At 43.3% G+C, this 15,689-nt stretch overlaps 1 protein-coding gene across 9 annotated transcripts in view; it reads left to right on the top strand.

The window, feature by feature from the left end:
• The window catches only part of LOC135204724 (gastrula zinc finger protein XlCGF7.1-like), a 136,574-nt gene that overhangs the window by 95,219 nt on the left and 25,666 nt on the right, over positions 1 to 15,689 (top strand). For 8 of the 9 annotated variants that reach the window (XM_064234884.1, XM_064234879.1, XM_064234886.1 and 5 more), the window contains exon 2: positions 11,335 to 11,430. The exons of the other annotated variant lie outside the window; for it this stretch is intronic. The gene's annotated coding sequence lies outside the window, so the exon portion shown is untranslated. The remainder of the gene's footprint in view (positions 1 to 11,334; positions 11,431 to 15,689) is intronic. 9 annotated transcript variants of the gene reach the window in all.

Raw genomic sequence — 15,689 nt, 5'->3', positions numbered from 1 at the left:
ATCTAGGTTCAAGAAAAAGTTTGATGTTCTTGCTAGTACAGTTATGGAGTTAGGTTTGTTCCTGCACAATATATAAACCCTTGGTCCTTTACATAAGGAATTACTTTCAGCGTAGCTGGAATTATGGCTGTTAAATTCTTGAACAAGGTGGTTAGGCAGTAACTACCGTGTGGCAGGCGGGTAGGCTAGCCTGCCTAGATGTAAACACACCACTTTGCTTTTGGCCGCCTTCCAATGAAGACGTGTGTTTGTGAGCTCTTGCTGACTGGTCGTTGATCATTTTTACCCAGTGGGATCTTTCTGGTTTATTTTTGTTTTTTAAATAAATATGTATATACGGTGTTTGATATTAATATTAAATTCAATTAATATACAAACCCACTTTTTGTGATAGCCTTTAGATCCTGTAATGAGACATGTATTCATCCGAAAATTACGCTTATGCTTGGGAATTACCGAGGGTAACTTCAGAGGTTTGTCCTTGTTTTGTTTTTATGGTAATTTTTTATGGTAATGTCTCATATAAGTAAAGTGTTGGTGTTTGGGGGATCTCCTCTCACTTCGGAGGGCGGTGTTCTTGGATGCGAGAGGAGTATCCTTATCACTTTAATAATTTTCTTTATTTTACTGACTAACAGTGGTGATTGTGTTTACAGCAGTATTGGATAGCTCTTCGCATTGCTTGTACCTGTGACTCGTAGCATGTTGTGATACCGATCCTCAAGAGTGTGTACTGATCCCCTGCTGGTAATCATATTCATTTACCACTACTACCCTGGAGTTATGTCACTGGAGGAAGCTTTCACTGCTGCCCTGTGATGTTTATCTATTCCTGTGGTAGAAGTCTGGCAGATTTTGGAGGTATCGAAGAAGAAGAGAGCTCGTCAAGTGTCCTCATCCTCCTCATCGAGATCATCATATGTTCATGTCTCCACCCCTTCGACTTCTAAGACTCTTTGCCGTAGAAGAGAAGGTGGCGTCCCCCCTAAGAAGTCTCGTCACGGGACTTCTAAGGGTCTGTCTCACTCCGGTGAGACAGGTGGGTCTTCCACTGGTCCTCCCGTTCCTCTGGGAATGGGGCCCGTCTCTCCTTCCTCAGGGAAGAAGAAGACCCGGACCATGGAGGTACCAGCCACCACTGGTACCTCCTCTCCCGGCTCCAGAGGTTCCACCTCCAGACCAGGAACCGTCTCGGTCGCTCGCTCGTGAGCATTTCTAAGTGTACGGTCACCTACGGGTGACCGTGCAACCAAGGTCCAGACTGCTGAGTACTCTCACTGTCAGGACCCAGGCACGGAGCGGAAGGATGGTAAGAGTCGCTCAGGTGACTCACGGCAGACATGCGATCGCTCATGCAGCTATCGTCGGGTACCCAGGGTTGACGTGACGTTTCCCGCTGGTCCATGCAAGCAGAGACCAGTGGAGGCTGCCCATCCAGCCCTCTTGAGAGGTTTCGGCCTCGACGACGACTTGGATGAGTCGGAGGACGGTATCGGCTGTCTCCTGTCAGGTGCACGCTCAGCCCCACCCAGATGACGGTCTCGTTCGCGCTACCGAACAGTCTTGGTGGTGGCAGACGCTTCGTCTGCCTGTGCGAGAGTTTCGTAACCCTCCTCGAGGAAGCGTTCTCTCCACTGCTGCTCTGTCAGGTCCTCTTTCCCAGGTCGTCGTGGGCCTGCTGCTTCGGCAGCTGCCACAACCTCTTCCTGGATGGGAGAACCTTCCTGAGGAAGTTGGTGAAGAAGATGAGGAAGGTGTCGTCATCGTCTTCGTCATCGTCTTCTGCCGCCTCCTCCCCTCTGACTTCCAAGGCCCCCCAACCGAGGATGAAGAAGGTGGCCTCGCACAGGGACTTCTAAGGGTCTGTCTTGCTCCGGTGAGACAGGTGGATCTTCCGCTGGTCCTCCCGTTCCTCCGGGAACGGGGCCCGTCTCTCCTTCCTCAGGGAAGAAGACAGGGACCGTGGAGGTACCAGCCACTGCTGGTACCTCCTCCCGGCTCAAGAGGTTCCACCTCCAGACCCAGGAACCATCTCTGCTGCTCGCTCGCGAGCGTCACCGAGTGTATGGTCACCTACGGGTGACCGTGCAGCCAAGGTCCAGACTGCTGAGTATGCTCACCGTCAGGACCCAGGCACGGAGGGGGAGGATGGTAAGAGTCGCTCAGGTGACTCTCGCCAGACCGGCGATCGCTCGCACAGCGATCATCCGGTACCCAGGGTTGACGTGACATTCCCACCAGACTGTTCACGTGGTGAGGCTGGTACCATGGGCGCGTCGAGAGGACGGCTCACTCTCACTGGATTAGTGGTCCACTACCAGTCACCCGACTTCGCTCCGCACCCTGGACCGGACGGGCTCACACGACTGGTAGCAGGCCCCCCCCCCCCCCCCCCCCCCCCTGACGCCTAAGATGATGCTACCATCCTCAGTCCAGCGCTGCTCCGCAAGGAGACTGCTGCTCCAGACCTGCAGCTCGATCGCCACTGTGGGTTGGTGATTGCCTGCAGTCCTCCCAGCCTACTGGTTCTGCTGGTAGGCAGGGTAGGAGGCTCGTAGCAGCTCCCCTGACGCATGAGACCGACACTATCGTCCTCGGTCCAGGTGCTCTCTGCCAAAGGAGACGGCTTGTCCAGACCTTTCCGCTCGATCAACACCATGTGTTGGCAATCGGCCTGCGGTCCTCCCAGCCTACTGGTTAAATGTAAGGATGCTTCGGTATCTGGATGATTTGCTAGTCCAGGCCGACCCTCTAGAGAAATGTCTCCGGTCGAGGGAGATAGTTCTGTCTCTTTTTATTGAGTTGGGCATTCGTGTCAACTTCGACAAGTCCAATCTAATCCCTTGCCAGATCATGACTTATCTGGGGATTGTTTTGAATTCCCAGATTTTGAGGGCTTCTCCCTCTCAGAAACGGATAGACAGGCTTCTAAGTCTGGCCGAAGAATTTCTGTCCTCCGTAATGCAGCCAGTTTCTCTTTGGAGGACCCTCCTATACCATTTGTCTCAGAATGAGTCCCTTCAGTCGTCACTTTGCCTGTCATGGGATTTCATGTCCGAGGACACGATAGTCACCTCCTCTCCACAATGTCAGAAGAATCTCTGTTGGTGGATGCAAGTTCACTGCCTCAAGTCAGGGACATCTCTTCTTTCAGTTCTGCCGGACCTAATGTTTTGATCAGACGCCTTGGATCAAGGTTGGGGCGCGCACCTGGGCTCTGAAGCTGTCAGAGGAAGAGAGGATCATGTCAATAAATTGGAGGGCACTAAGGGCAGTGTACATAGGCCTTCTTTCATTTCTGGCTCATCTGTTGGAGTCGGTTGTAGTGATCTTCGTCGACAACACCACAGCAGTCTCGTACTTGACCCTTAAACGCCGAAGCGGTAAAAAAAAAATGTCTCCCGTGTGCCGGAGGTGTTTCAGAGTGAGTGCGGAAGCGGAAAAAATATTTTTTTCAAAAAATCACAGCGCGCTTAGTTTTCAAGATTAAGAGTTCATTTTTGGCTCCTTTTTTTGTCATTGCCTGAAAATTAGTCTGCAACCATTAGAAATGAAAAAAAGTATCATTATCATATATATAATGCGATATATGATAGCGCAAAAACGAAATTTCATATATAATTGTATTCAAATCACGCTGTGCGCAAAACGGTTTGAAGGTACAAGTTTACTTTTTTTTTTCGTTGTAATGTACACTAAATACAATCATTTTGGTATATAACACATTTTGAAACGATAAAAAGCAACACAGAAAATATTATCACAAAATAATGCATGAATTCGTAACGCGCGGACGTAAACATATATTTTTTTCAAAAAATCACTATAAATCTAAATATTGTCCTAGAGACTTCCAATTTCTTTCAGAATGAAGACAAATGATTGAATATTACTATACTATAAGAATATTAGCTTACAAATGCAGTTTTTGACCCATATCTGACGAGTTAAAGTTGACCGAATGTCGAATTTTTTTATATATATTTTTTTATATGCAATTACTTCGGAAATAAGAAAAGCTACAACTTTCAAATATTTTTCGTTTTATTTTACATGAAATTGCGCACATTTTCATATATAAAACTCTATGAAATGCCTAATATGAAACGGAGCAAATATTCCGAGAATGGGACGTACACATTTCGGAGATTTGTGGCGGAGAATCCGAGTGAGGAGGGAAGGAAAGCTTTTTTTTTAAATTCACCATAAATTTAAATATTGTGCTAGAGACTTCGAATTTGTTTCAAGATGAAGATAAATGACTGAATATTACTACTGTAAGAGTTTTAGCTTACAATTGCGTTTTTCGACCATTTTGGTAGTCAAAGTTGACCGAACGTGGTTTTTTTTTCTATTTATCGTGATTTATATGCGAATAATTCAAAAATGAGAAAAGCTACAACTTTCAATTATTTTTTGTTGTATTCTACATGAAATTGCGCACATTTTCATATTTAAAACTTTATGTAACGGCTAATTTAAAATGGTGCAAACATTACCACAATCGCATGTATGATTTTTTCGGAAGAGTTACCGCGCGGACGTAAAGAAAATGTTATTTTTTTCATAAATTCACCATAAATCAAAATATTGTGCTAGAGACTTCCAATTTGTTGCAAAATTAAGGCAAATGCTTGAATATTACTAGAATATAAGCGTTTTAGCTTACAATTGCGTTTTTTGACCATTTCGTAGAGTCAAAGTTGACTGAAGGTTGAAAATTTGTCACTTATCATTTTTTATATGAACATATTTCAAAATTGATAAAAGCTACAACCATGGGTTGATTTTAGTTGTATTGTGCATGGAATTGCGCACATTTTCATATATAAAACTTTATGTAACGGCTAATTTAAAATGGTGCAAACATTACCACAATCGCATGTATGATTTTTTTCGGAAGAGTTACCGCGCGGACGTAAGGAAAAAGTTTTTTCATAAATTCACCATAAATCGAAATATTGTGCTAGAGACTTCCAATTTGTTGCAAAATTAAGGTAAATGATTGAATATTACTAAAATATAAGAGTTTTAGCTTACAATTGCGTTTTTCGACCATTTCGGTAGAGTCAAAGGTGAATGAAGGTTGAAATTTTGGCACTTATCGTTATTTATATGAAAATATCTCAAAACTGATAAAAGCTACAATCATGAGTATTTTTTTGTTGTGTTCTACATAAAAATGCGCACATTTTCATATATAATACTCCATGTAACAGCTAATTTAAAATGGTAAAAAAATTATGTCAAAGTGACAAAATAATTTCCCAGATGTGTCACAGATACTTTTTAGTGACGGCAAGAAAGAAAATTTCCGCTTCGCCGCCGCTGCGTAACGATTGTAAACAAAAACAACAACCTTGGATCCGTGAACTCCCAGCATCCCCCAAGGCGCGTGATTCAAGAAGTTTTTGGCTGGTAGGCCTAAAAGTATTTTTCCGCGAATTTTTAAAAAAACTTTTGTATTTGTTGACGTAAAATACGTCAGTCGGCACCCGAGAGACAAAAAATGTCGACGTAAAATACGTCCAGTCGGCGTTTAAGGGTTAAGAAACCATGGTGGCACACAGTCGGACCTTCTCACTCAAGAAGCCCGATCAATCCTGTGTTGGGCAGAAGACAGGAGGATTACGTTGGTTCCTAAGTTTATCCTGACCATCACACCAACGTCTTAACAGATGCATTGTCGAGACCGAACGAAGTTCAAGGGTCGGAATGGACACTATGCCAGGAAGTCTTCGACAGCCTCAGAAAGAAGTGGCCTGTCACAGTCGATCTGTTAGACACCTCACTGAATTTTCAGTGCCAGATCTTCTTCCCCCCTTACCAGACTCCTCAGAGTGCCAGGGCAGATGCTCTTTTGCAGGACTGGGAGGGCCTTCAAGCATATGCATTTCCTCTGTTCACTCTGGTGAGGGCAGTCCTCAACAAAGTGAGGGCAACCAAGCATCTGGATCTCACCTTGATCGCCCCCTTCTGGCCACAGAAGGAGTGGTTTCCCGACCTACTGGAAGCGCTGGTGGAGCCTCCCATTCGTCTGACAGAGAGACCAGATCTTCTCAGACAACCTCATTTTCATCGGTTCCATCAGAGGCTCCACATGCTTCATCTTCATGCCTGGAGACTGTCAAGAGATTCTCCAAGCACGAAGGGTTCTCCTCCAGAGTGGCTCGACAGTTGGCTCTTGCCAGACGGCAATCATCTAGAGTAAATTATCTGGGTAAATGGTCGGTTTTCAGACATTGGTGTAGGTCTCAATGGCATTCAATTTCAAGAACTTCCTTACCAAATATAGTGGAGATATTAATTCATTTATATCATGACAGGGGCCTGTCACCTTCGTGCACTGAGGGTTATAGGTCGATGCATTCGTATGTTTTTAAGGCGAGGCTCCCTGAAATCTCTTCTTATGTCATTAGAGACTCAATTCGATCTTTTTTCCCATCTCAACCCAGTCCGCAGTGTTCTCTTCCAACATGGGACGTTAATAAAGTCCTTCAAGCCTTAAGGTTCCCTCCACCTCTGAATATGGCCGATTTTAGGGACCTCTTCTAAGACATTTTTCCTTGTCTTGCTGGCAACAGCCAAGAGGGTGCATGAATTGCAAGCACTATTTTCTGGTTGCCAGATCTGGACAAGACATGATTTTGTCATACCTTCCCGAATTTGTCGCAAAGACTGAATTGTCTGATAATCCCATTCCCAGGTCTTTTCGCTCTGAAGTCGCAGGTCGACTTTGACAGTAATTTGAATGAGGAATTAGTTCTTTGCCCTGTTAGGGTGTTCTCATGCTATTTACATCGCACGAAGGACATTCAGGGTCGTCCCCGTCATCTGTTTGTTTCACCCCGAAATGTCAAGGGACCTATGTCAAAGAATAGTGTATCCTTTCATCTATCTCAGAGATCTTATTGTTAAAACTGGCGGCTCAGCTGCCTGTGAAGACCAGCGCTGAGAGCACACAGTATTAGAGCAGTTGCTACATCAGTAGCTTTTATGAAGAATGTCTCTGTCGCCAAGGTGCTTGAGGCGGCGACTAGGCGTTTTAATTCTCAGATTGTCTTGTCGTACACTCAAGTAGTCAAGGAAAGTTTTCTTGGGTCCTGTTGAATCTCCTTTCAAGGAGAGATGATCGGGAGTGTTTTCTTTGGGATACGAATATCCTCGATTTTTAATCACCAGAGATCTTTGTGCACATTGATCTTGGGGGATAGGACTGTAGCTTCCCCTGTGAATAATCCTCACTGCTCGAGGCCCTTTCTCTTTCAGGAGAGACAAGGTTATCTTAGGGTTACTGCATTCCTTGTTTGTGAGGGTGTTCTCGACTAGATGAATACCTATCCTCAGAACAAGGAGTTCATTCAGTTTTGAGACGCCCAGTCAAGCTCTATTCCCCTCTGCTGCCACGACAGGAGCGATTCTTTTTTACCTTGGAGAGGTCCTGTGCTGACTGCAGATTGCCCTGTCTCTGCTTTGCCCAGACTCAGTTCTCAGGCTGTTTCTCTTTGCCATGAAGGGTATCTTCTCTTGCAACATAAGACAGTGAGCCTGGATGATACTGCTATGGTTTCCCTCCAGGCAGTCTCCTATGATATCTCTTATGATATCTGTGATCCTTCATTCCTTGAAGCCGCCTTTGTCTTCTCAGAGTCAATCATTCCTAGAGAGGACTCCACCTTCTGGAGACCGGGTGGGGTTGGGGTGGGGGTGTTTCTTCCCTACCCAGCACTAGCCAGCAACCTGTGGGCAATTCTGGTGCTAAGAAAAGGGACATTGTCCTAATTCAGATCTCTAGTTTTGTAAGTCCCAAAGTCCTGCTCAACCCTTACAAATGGCAAGGAATGTGCCAGGGCATCTGCCTTGTCCTCCGGGCAATGGCCAAGCCCTCAGGTATCTGTATTTGCTTGGCCCGGCCTTAGGGTCGGACCAGCTCCTCCTTGATCCCTAAGAAGTCTCATGCTTTGTAGGACAATCATTAAAATACCAAGCCTTCTTCTCTCGTAACAGGTGTGCTACTGCTGGTGCTTGGAAGGAGGGTTGTCTGTATAGTCTGAACTTCATAATACAACATAGCTGAGACCAGGTAGTAGGTATCTTTCCTTCAAGAGAAGCACCTGCTATCTTCTGGGTTTCGACCATCTTCCACCGAACTTCTGTGCCGCATCCTCTCCCATGTTCTCATTTTGGAAATATTCAGTTCGGCTAAGAGTTAGTCGTCTTCGGTGTCCTGTTATCGCCATAGAAGACTCCCCTTGGGACACCTTTGCCTTCACTCTCTTCATTGTAGAATGAAGGAGGTCTGCTTCCAGTCCTTAATCCTTTTTCCTCTCTCAAATGATGTGGAAGGAATTAGGCTGGTGCTCGATCAACAGGACCTTTTGGCCTGCATATTCTCCTTGTGACATGCTTCTATTTTCAGATGCACTGACCAAGAATGATAGGCTCATACCTGTAGGACTGTTGTTTCAAGATGTGCTACCAGATAAGTACCTTCATATAATATCCTGAGATTCAAGGTAGCCTTTGGGGGGCCTCCCAAGAGTTTCAGGATTTGGTTTTGAGGCACCCAGTGGTGTTGTTGAGCAATGCCACCACAGTATGTAGTGGCATTTATCACCAAATAAGAGGAGTCTCATTTCTCTCCTGTTTCAGCTAACATGCAGGTGTTCGAGTGTAACTGTAGTGCATTTGTTAGCTCTATCAGCCAAACACATTTCTGGATAAAATGTATTGGCAGCAACTCAGTCTCTGGATTCGAGTGATAGGGTAGAGTGCTTCTTTCCTCAACCCTTCACTGAGAGATTGCTCGTCATAGTATTGTTTCTCCTCCATCGAGATTTAAGTACTGATGAGAAACTTCTCTCTGTCTTACCATCACAGGGAATGCCCAGGTCTCTGGGTAGTATTTGACTCTCATTTAGGGTTCCTGTCTCATGCTTTGCACACTTTCTTGCAAAATCATCAGACAGAGATCTGTCTTGGAAGACTCCCCGTCATCTTTCTTTTCACTGCCTGGTACAACAGAAGTCTGTGGGTCTTCTGCTCCATTGCACCTGACCCATGGACCACTACATGACTCAGGATGACTTTTTGGGGAAAAACTTGCCAGTTTTCGTTCTTGTCTTCTCTCCATATTTTTCTAATTTGCAAGGTGTTCAATAGACACTGTTCACCCCAAATTAAAATTGAATGGTGAAACGACTTTGCCTTTTACCCAACCTGTAGCTCTGCTTCCTAGGTACTGAGAGGAGTTCTTCCCTGACCAACCTGTGTCTTCACGACTAAAGACTATCCAGTTTCCCTTGCAAGCATAGGCTTTCTCGTTGAGCTTTAAAAAACAAGTGGGTAAATCTCACCCCCCCCCCACATAAACCTAATCAATCCAGCTGCCAAACTCACCTCAATCACACTTTCCTCTTTACACTTCAGAATACAGCAGGACAATTGAACTCTACCTACACACAGAAAAAAAAAAAAAAACACAAACACACGTACTTACCCAACTCCAGATAATCCAAGGCTATCCTGTGCTGTCTGCTGGTCGAGGTCACTGGAACACTAACAACCACAAGACAAAAACCAAGAACCACAACACCACAACCAAAACCACAACTATACAACACAACAAAAAAAACAAAAAGGGACACAACCGCAACCCAAGACCACTGCACAAATAATCACCACAACACAAAAAAACCAATAACACAAAAAGCAACACACACACACCCACTGACAACATCAAGGAATCACAACAGCCCCCCAGCAACAACAAACCCTCAACACTCACAACCACACCACGAAACCAGAACATGCCCCCCCCCGCCCTCCCAACAACAACAACAACAACCCTCAACCCAACAATCACATACAACCCTCAGGAACTCAAAAGCACAAACAAATTCACATACAGGCACAACCACTCCTAAGCAAACAACACCAAACTAACAACAAATCAATCAAACAAATCAATAACACACAAAACTCAACTGACTTCCAGTGCCTTCAATATACTGCTCCCGACACTACTAACTCACCAGCTCTCACCAAAGACTGACTAAAAACACTCACTCAAAACACAGAACTCTGATCTCTAACAGCAGACAACCCAGAACCATACAGTCGTTAACCATCTCTCTCTCTCTCTCACAGACGTTGTCAAATGGAACTCCATAACTCCTCCATAGAGCAGGAACAGAAATAGCTGGATAATTCTTTCAGGTTTCCATAACATCCCAGGGATTGGAGCCATTTTCGCTGGTTGGTGTCATTGGTGGGTCTTTTTCTTTGGTCAGAGCTGCCAGAGTTGCTTCTCTCCTATTCACTTCTGAAAGACGTAGGTCTACATTCGTCTTAGTCTTTCACCTGAAAGTAGTAATGTTTCTCCTCAGTCGATATTCAACTGCTGATGAGAAACAGGGACCTCGAGTCTCTTGTTAGCATTTGACTCGTTTAGAGTTCCTGTCTCCCAAGACGGCATCTCGTCCTGCAACAGCATTGGTGAAGAAGATAGATGATTTGCATGGATCTTCTTCAATATCACGGTGACTTTTCACTAGTATTATTGACTCACACAAGGAAGAAGTGTTTAAGGACACATCTTTCTACTGGTTTTGTGAGACAATCGGGAGGAGGTTCTCTGCAGCTGGCAACAATGTCACCTCTATGCTCCTCATGAGAGATCATAAAACCAGTGGCTTAATCCATCCCTCGCATTCTGGAGGAATCTGTCGGTCTGGTTACAGAAATGTGGTCTCATCGGACCACATTTATGGCCATCTACATTCAGGTATTGCCCACAAATCCTTGGAACCTTTTTTCCTTAGACATGTGGTGGCTGCTCAACAAGTTGTTTTCTTACCCAGCCCAATGAGGGTCAGATATTTTGAAAAAATGGTCTGGTTAAACAACTAAATGATAAGTGTTGTGAAGAAATAAGTTTTGGTCTTGTAGTTCGTTGGAACTAAACCTAGAATGGTATTATATCTCTCCATGATTTATGTATATTACATTGCAGAATTATTGTATTTTCTTTTTTAAGTGGTGTACTGTATGTAAACCATTGCAAATAAAGCTTTACAGTAGTTCTGCAATACATTGAAATGTTTAAGTGAAAGTAGCATATTTTAAAATGACATGTTTTTATTTTATAGTGATGTGGAATTACCCACACACAGGAATGGGACGAATTACATTTTTTCACACATGTTTTGCCCTGCATTAGTCTAACACTTTGAGTTTAAGCTTTAAGTGCTTAGTGTACAATCTCATTTGGTACTGTATTGTGTATAGAAAAAACTTCTATGTGGTAATGGAGATCACATCTCTTTGTCACAGATAACCTGTACTATTGTTACGGATGATCACTGATAATCTACTACAGAACAGGTTTTCTTCAGTATCCTGTAAATTTTCCTCAGTAACATATTCTAGGTAAGTGATATAAAAGTGAAGTCACTGCAGTAAGAGAGAATGTCCATGAATTATATGTAGTATTTAATGTAAGCTATATAGAACCTTTAGTCACTTAATGACATAAATGATTGTTCAAAACCCAGTCTGTTAGTTATTCATAATGCACTGACTGAGATTTGTTCCTACACAATATACAAACTTGATGTTCTTTACAATAGGAATTACTAACAGCGAAGCTGGCACACAGCTGATAGAATTCTTGAAGGTGGTCTGGCATAACTACCGTCCAGTAGGCAGGGAGACCTGCCTGCCCAGATGTAAACATTCCAATTTTGTTTTCAGCTGTCTTCAGATGAAGACGTGCTTTCGTGAGATCTTGCTCAACTGCCATTAATTAATTTCCCCAGTGGTATCTTTCTTTTATTGTTTTGATTTATTTTCAATATGTTTGATATTAATACTGTTAATATGCAGACCCACTTTTTGTGAGAGCCTTGCAAGCTGCCTGTCCCCTTCATGTATATAGGGATCAGCAGCAAGGGCATATAAACACCCTTACACTTTTTTTCACCCTTTAATAGTAAGGGAAAGCAGTATATATTTAGTATTGAATTTGGGATTCATGCTTACGCTCCAGGAGAATTTACCGGGGGAAACCTCAGAAGTTTTTCTCTCCCGTATTCTCCCTTCTCCTTTGCCCTCTTCGCTCACTTGTCAGGGGCGAGGAAGAGGGGGTGGTGTGTATGGTGTGGATGCCCTTTGGTATGAGAGGAGTATCATTCTTTATTAATCATGTTTTCTGTTTTTTGCAGGCTGACAGTGAGCGATAGTAAATCACAGCAGTAGAGGGGTGGCTATCTCTTTGTTTTGGTTATCCTAAACCTCGACATGATAGCATGCTCTGGCACTGACTCTCGAGTGTGTGTATGATTCCTCTGCTGTGAATCACATTAAAATGCTGCTGTTTTCCTGAAGTTTTATCACTGGACAACATCTATGCCAGCTGCCCTGTGATTATTGACTCTACTTCTGATGATGTCCATTCTTCAACCTGTAGAAGTCCCGCAGAAGAACATCTTCTCCATTGCCTTTCCCTTCCTTTTCTGAAGCTCAAGGAGGCCTCCTCTGGCCAAGAAGAGGAATGATGCTTCTCCTCCCCTAAGGAGTCCTCCTGCAGGATTTCTAAGGGGCTTCTTCCTCCCGAGGATGTGTAATGGGATCTTTCATTGGCTCTTCCCAACCTTCATTTCAGACACAGGACAAGAGAAGGGACGAGACATTTATGAGTCTCGTCCCTTTCTTCTTATTATGTTGTGTCGGACGCCCGTTCGCAAGTCATTCCAAGTGCTCGGGCTTCTATTAACACGCGAGCATTCAGAGCTGTTGATGGACCTTCCCGGTTCAGGCACAGGATGAGAGAAGGAACGAAACATTCGTGTGTCTCATCCCTTTCTGCCAACACAAAGGAGTGCTCATCAGTTCTTGGTAGACTCCCACCTGATGTTCTGATTCTGAGGATTCAAACACCTGGATACAATGTACTACCTGGCTCTTTCTGTCCTTTGGAAGGATTCCAATTTGCAGTCTCCCATGGGTCTCATATTTTGGGAGCCTCAAGTCCATATTCTGTTAAATCACACTCTTGATCCAGTCTTAAATTCTCACATATAAGACTGGTTCTATGCCTGTTCCTCCTTGACTTCTATGGAAGTCAAAGAAGGACCTCTCCTGATGATTGTCTGACGAAAGTCGAGAGTCTCGCTGATTGCTTGAATTCCTTAGAATTTTTGGTGCTCTCTAGGGGGGTGTTTTGTTTTTTCTGTGATTTTCCAAACACTCAGGTGAGTCAGGCATTATCGATGATTGTTATCACAAGAGTCAGGAATCTTGGCGAGCGCTTGATTTCTTGGGAATTTTCATGTGCTCATTGAGTGCTTGGTTTTATCTGTTTCCGAGCAATCGGGTGAGACAAAACTCACGCGATTATTGTTTTACAAGACTTGGGAGCCTCTCCAAATGCCTAGTTCCCTTGGAAATGCTAGCACTTGCTGATTGCTTGGTTTCTTGTGATATCCGAGCTCTCAGGTGAGATAAGTTTTCATGATGATTGTCCTTGGGAGAGTCGGGAATTTTGCCAAGCATGTTAATTCATATGAATTCTGGCCTTTGCCGAGTGCTTGCTATTACATCCCTCTACCAGTACAGGAGTTTGCTCTTCAGTCTGGTTTGGGCTTATGCAGAGCATGAAACTGCATGCCAACACCTTGGTGCATGATCAAGTCCCATTCTTGTGCCAGGACCTTAGGGTCTGAATACGTAGGACAGCAGGCTCAGAATCCCTCTATTCTTCTTCTTGGGGACTCGGCCTCAAAGGAGAATAGTCTATTGGGGGGAGGTGATAGTTCTCTGCTACAATTGCCACTCATAATTATTTGGCCTGTCCGGGTCAGCCAAATGAACTCTGCCCATAATCAGGTTGGTTCTTTGCCATGGCATAACGCCCTCCTTTCCATATTACGGTCTTCATGCAGTCCTGGTGTCATTTCCTAGAGAATCAATTTCCACAGGAAGGGGTTCATCGTCTTCATCCTCGTCAGTCTCATCTTCTACCTCCTCCTCCCTTTTTTCCTCCTACTTAATATGTTGTAATTTGCTCTTCAGTGTAGTTTTCTTTTGAGTTTTCAGAAAACATCATAGAAAAGCAGCAACTTGTTTCTCTTCATTGGTGCTGTGAGTGTTGTGTTATTAGAGTCTAGAACGTTTCACAAACCTACACATTTATGAATTAACAATTTATGCAAAACACATAGCCACGATATTTAAAGAATGGTTGTGGTTTTTTCAGACTTAGGCATAAACATATGAGAAGAAATGAAATAAAACCCACATGTGCCATTTACTTAAATGTCACTTTCTTAAGGTAGATCCGTTATAAGTGATCCATTTATCTTCTGTTGACATAAATGTATATACATAAGTATAGTGGAACCTCTATATACGAAAGTCCCGTACGTACGAAAAAACATTCAGGTTTACGAAGCAAGACGAAGATTTTTTTGCTTCTGTGTACGAAAATAATTCAGGTTGTAAAAAGGGTAAAGTTCGAGATTCGCCCGGGCTGCCGAGAACAATTTTAAAACTAGCACGCCGCCAACTCAGTAGACTCACCACCATCCTCCCACTCTCCCCATTGGTTCCTGATGCTAGTCACCGCCATAAGATCCTGTTCTCCTATTGGTCAGCATCTGTCCCATCATGCCTCTATGTAAAGACGTTCCTTGACCATATTTTGCGGAAGCGTTATTGTAAACACTGAAATTTGTTCATTCACATAAATTTCGTTTGTTAACATACATTTGTGTTAGTGATTTCGCTTTCGTTGTACTGTAAGTTACTTTATCGTGTTGTGTGTGAACTTAATTACTTACGTTATTAGCCATGGGTCCCAAGAATAATGCGGAAGTTCACTGAAAGAAGAGGATGCTTTCTATGGAGAACGAAGATGGAGATAATCAAGAAGTGTTAATGTTTCTGCCATTTGTTAATGTGTTTTGTAAAGTTTAGTGTCAATGTTTTCTGCCATTTTTTAATGTGTTTCGTAAAGTTAAGTGTTCATGTTTTTTGCCATTTGTCCTCCTCTGTCGTCACTTTCGGACATCGCCTCACTCAAAAGGTGAGGTTCCACATTTTACTATGTACGTGCGCACATGTACGTATAGTATTTCTTGTACCCTGTACACTAATACACTTTATTTACAGGTAAAGTCATGGTTATGTTAGGTTTTGAATGGTCCAAATTGTTGTATTTCATTGTTTATTGGTCAATTTAGCTTTATAAAATTTACTATGGTGTTTTTTGTAGTGCTTGGAACGAATTAGGCAATTTACGTGTAAAACGTAGTTCTAGATACAAAAAAAATCAGGTTACGAAGGCCGCTTCGGAACGGATTAATTTTGTAACCCTGAGGCACTACTGTATGTACCTTATACAGATATTTCAGGATAGTGATATTTTGGGATAATTATTTTATCCAAAAAAATGTGTGAAATCAATATATTTGGTACTGAAATAGATAAAGTTTGTCAAGGAAATCAAATGTTTATCTGCTAGAAAGTAATTATTGTATTTATTGTTAATAAAAAAAATTTTTACTCTTGGCTTCTTTTAAAATGTTTATTTTGCACTACAGGTGCAAAGGCCATGAACTTTTACAATGTTCACATCAGTCATCTAACCCCGTCCATGGATCCATGTGCTTAAACATACCCTGAGAGGT

This window comes from Macrobrachium nipponense, chromosome 47 (genome assembly GCF_015104395.2).
Source record: "Macrobrachium nipponense isolate FS-2020 chromosome 47, ASM1510439v2, whole genome shotgun sequence".
Lineage (NCBI taxonomy): Eukaryota > Metazoa > Arthropoda > Malacostraca > Decapoda > Palaemonidae > Macrobrachium > Macrobrachium nipponense.
The sequence above is the reverse complement of the archived record's forward strand: the minus strand, read 5'-3'. Positions and strand labels throughout refer to the sequence as shown.